Here is a 4207-nt window from a genome sequence, read left to right on the forward strand (position 1 = left end):
AGAGCATATGTTTTAAAACAATACAACATCTGTAGTACATTTACAAAATTCCATAGTCATAAAAGTTTAAAATGTATTTATTTATTCAACTTTTTTGTATTGCAAACATGAAGTGTCAACTGTTACGAATTAAAGAGAAAAAGAATATGCAATTATAAATTGTTTGAGGTAGAATAATATTAAAAACAAAGGAAATTTCATTAAACTAAAGAAAAAAAGTGTTAAAAATAAACATCATCTCAAATTCTATGGGGAGGGAGGGAAAACTGCCGAAAACATTAATTCTGAAGACATTGCCATAGTGCTGACGAGAATTCATATTTCACAAGAGGAAATAGATGCATTACAATATAGGCATTCTTTTTCTTGATAAAATTATGTCCATAGTAGTTTATGAAAATACATATTAGCTATAGTTATATATTGATACAATATTTTACAAGTATGTAATCATGAAATGAGAAATTAGTATAATAGTGTAATCAAATACTTTTTTACCTGAAAACTGTAAAATAGGTTTTTAAAACTACATAACCTCCAAAGTATATTTAAATTGATGTAAATATACTTTGACATAAATTATACTAAAATTATACATAAATTATGAAGTATAATATACATGACATAAATTATACTTCAAAAAGGCTGTTTTTTTTTTTTTTTTTTTTTTTTTTTTTTTTTTTTTTTTGAGGCGGAGTCTCGCTCTGTCGCCCGGGCTGGAGTGCAGTGGCCCGATCTCAGCTCACTGCAAGCTCCGCCTCCCGGGTTCCCGCCATTCTCCTGCCTCAGCCTCCCGAGTAGCTGGGACTACAGGCGCCCGCCACCTCGCCCGGCTAGTTTTTGTATTTTTAGTAGAGACGGGGTTTCACCGTGTTAGCCAGGATGGTCTCGATCTCCTGACCTCGTGATCCGCCCGTCTCGGCCTCCCAAAGTGCTGGGATTACAGGCTTGAGCCACCGCGCCCGGCCCAAAAAGGCTGTTTTTAAAAAAACAATGTAGCCTCCAAATTATGGTAACCTATGAAATAAATCTAAAATGACAATCCTAAGTGTATAAGACTTGGTGAAATGTTAGGGAATCATTTAGCAAAATTTCCAACAATACCACACAAATATTCCAGGAGCAAAAGTTTCCACAAATGTCTTCTAAAATATTCAGAATCCCAAACTTTTAACTCCGTTAATACCCTAATTTAGTCTTTTTCAATTATTCACAGAAAGGTACTTTTTTTTTTTTTTTAAATATGGAACGCTTCACGAATTTGCATGTCATCCTTGCGCAGGGGCCATGCTAATCTTCTCTGTACCGTTCCAATTTTAGTATATGTGCTGCCGAAGCGAGCACAGAAAGGTATTTTCATATCTAAATCAAATTAATTGAGTAAAGAATGTTGCCTTCAATAGAGAATTGAGAATATTTTCTATTCCACTGTTTCTAAAACTAAAATTTATAATATTTTAATGTAGCCATACACATCTGGGTACATTAAAAATACATAACACTAAATGTAGATATAAATGCTCCATTTCAAATAACTTCTATCATTTTCTACATTAACAGTTTAAAAGACAAGGGAAAAGAATATTGAAACAAGCCTAGTGTATTCTCTAAGAGCCAAAAGAACATAGAGTAGCATAAAGTTATTTGACTAATATAGGACCATAGAAATCATTTAATTCTATTCTTCACAAGCATTGGAACCCATGTACACTATAATTTAAAATGCATGAAACCCATATGTACTTCTATAACTAAATAACTTAATCTAAAAAAAGTTAGCATAAGTAGGAAATGTCTTTGAAATCATGTTTATTCTTTAAAACAGATCTACTTTTTCTTCATTAAACATCAATTTTTGTTGAATATTAATATTTGAAATATACTAAATATAAAAGTGAACATAACTATATGTAAAAGGACATTCATTATAGCAGTGTCGGTAGTAGCAAAGGATTGAAAACAACCTAGATACCATTCAATGAAGGACAGGTTAAATAATGTATGGCCCTACCATGAAATATTATGCAGCCATTTAAAAATTAAGGAGCAACATACATGGAATGATCACCAGGAGGTATTGTGTGAAAAAGGTAAGCTTTGCAACAATCTGTATAGGGTGGTTCCCATCTGTATAAATAAAAATGTCATCCATGCAATTCATACAACAAACATGTTTTGAGTGCCTATTAGGCAAGGGACTATCCTAAGTGCTTGGGATACAGCAGTGAATGAAACAAAGTACTGTCATGGAGACAGATAATAAAATATACATAATTATGCGATGGAGTGAGAGGTAGTATTAACGAAAATAAAGCAAGTTATTTGAGTATAGCAAAGAGAAACAAGGCAAAATGGTTGCTCTTCCTCTCAGGAGTAGTTAGGGATAATGTGACATTGAGCAGTGGCCTAAAGATGGGTAGGAACAGATTGGAGGGAATAAGGAGAGGTGTGAGATATTCCTATTTTTATCATTTTGAGTTTGGGGTCATGTCAATATTTTACATAATCAGAATAATTAAGTTAAGAGAATAAAAAAACTATAAAATTAAACATAAACACATACAAATGAAGCTAATATGTTATTAAATTGATAACACAATCACACAAAGTAAAATTTAATTCAAGTAATTAAGCATACTCTTTGGGGAAAACATTTGAAGGGTAGAATGGCAATAAAATCTTAAAGTTTACTCAGCTGTTTTGTTGTAGTATTGCTATTAGTATCATAGTTCTGAAACTATTCTGTATATAGCATAAAGCAAGTGAGTTATTATATTGATCTTTCTGGGAATCAGAGTTTTCTCTGTGTTAAAAGGCAGATGTCTAATATGAAATTGTTGAACGTGAGGAAGATCCTATACTGGAATGCAGGAGTACTGGCTACATACATTTTTATGGGATTTGAAGCCTATACAATTTTGGAGGCTCTCTTAAAGGAACATTAGAAATATAAAATTAGGTATAAAACTTTAAATAGATCCTATTAACATCACAATAAATCTTTTCTAAACTGGTGGGGTTGGATTTGACTTGAAAATATAGTTTTGTTGTTGTTTTTTTTTTTTTTTTTTTTTTTTTTTTTTTGCTCTACATGCTGGAAAGGCTTAGAAATACTAATAGCCTTATAGCAATGAGCAGACCTAGTACCCAGACTTTGTGTTTAGAAACGAGGAATTTCTAAAGAAATGCCTGACTCCAGGTCTAAGCTGAAAAAGTATAAGAATATTCTAAAACATCTTGTACCAGACTCAAGAATATGCTCAAAGACTAGTGGGATAACAACAAAATGACATAAGAGCCAGTTTAACAAGGATCCTAATGGCCAAATTTGTAACTTTCTGAAGCACCAAAAAAAAACTATGACAGTAACAGTAAAACATTCACTTTTTAAAAAATCTGAGTCTTTGATGATACTGAAAGAAACAGAGAGACCAAGAAAGGGGAAAAGCTGTTATTCACTGAAATTCTTCTATAAACAACTGTAGGAATGACAAAGCATTTTGAAAATCCCAGTCTAATAATAGATCCATGGAAGAATCATTAATGAATGCTAAAATTATTAAGTAAAATGGTTTGGAAGAGCAGGAAATTCATACAGTGATACAGTATCAGCTCAGAGATAATTTAGTTTCAAATTAACAAACATGGTGGTCACCACCTTAACTAAGTAATAGATTCAGTATTTTTTATCATTTAGTACAGCTTGAGATTAGGTGCTTCTGTTATGAAGTAGCAAATATATATATATAATTTGCTACTATAGCAAATATATAAAAAATATATATAATACTATATATACCTATATATATTTTGATATGTGTGTGTGTGTGTGTGTGTGTGTGTGTGTGTGTGTGTGTGTGTGTATAGCATTTATACTGCTATGAAGCATATTTGCCAAAAATGGTCTTTTTTTTTTTTTTTTTTTTTTTTTTCTGAGACGGAGTCTCGCTCTGTTGCCCAGGCTGGAGTGCAGTGGCATGATCTCGGTTTACTGCAACCTCCGCCTCCCAGGTTGACGCCATTCTCCTGCCTCAGCCTCCAGAGTAGCTGGGACTACAGGCGCCCGCCACCACGCCTGGATAATTTTTTTTTTCTTTTTTCTTTTTTTTTTTCTAGTAGACACAGGGTTTCACCGTGTTAGCCAGGATGGTCTCAATCTCCTGACCTCGTGATCGGCCTGCCTCGGCCCCGCAAAGTGCTAGATTAT

At 33.0% G+C, this 4207-nt stretch overlaps 1 non-coding gene across 1 annotated transcript; it reads right to left on the reverse strand.

Annotated features, from left to right (window-relative positions):
- Positions 1–1237: 1237 nt before the first annotated feature.
- On the reverse strand, positions 1238–1344 carry LOC115896585. Its single transcript, XR_004056505.1, has one exon. It is a non-coding gene; the product is annotated as a U6 spliceosomal RNA (small nuclear RNA).
- Between the last annotated feature and the right edge of the window lie 2863 nt (positions 1345–4207).

Source organism: Rhinopithecus roxellana, chromosome 3 (genome assembly GCF_007565055.1).
Source record: "Rhinopithecus roxellana isolate Shanxi Qingling chromosome 3, ASM756505v1, whole genome shotgun sequence".
Classification (NCBI taxonomy): domain Eukaryota; kingdom Metazoa; phylum Chordata; class Mammalia; order Primates; family Cercopithecidae; genus Rhinopithecus; species Rhinopithecus roxellana.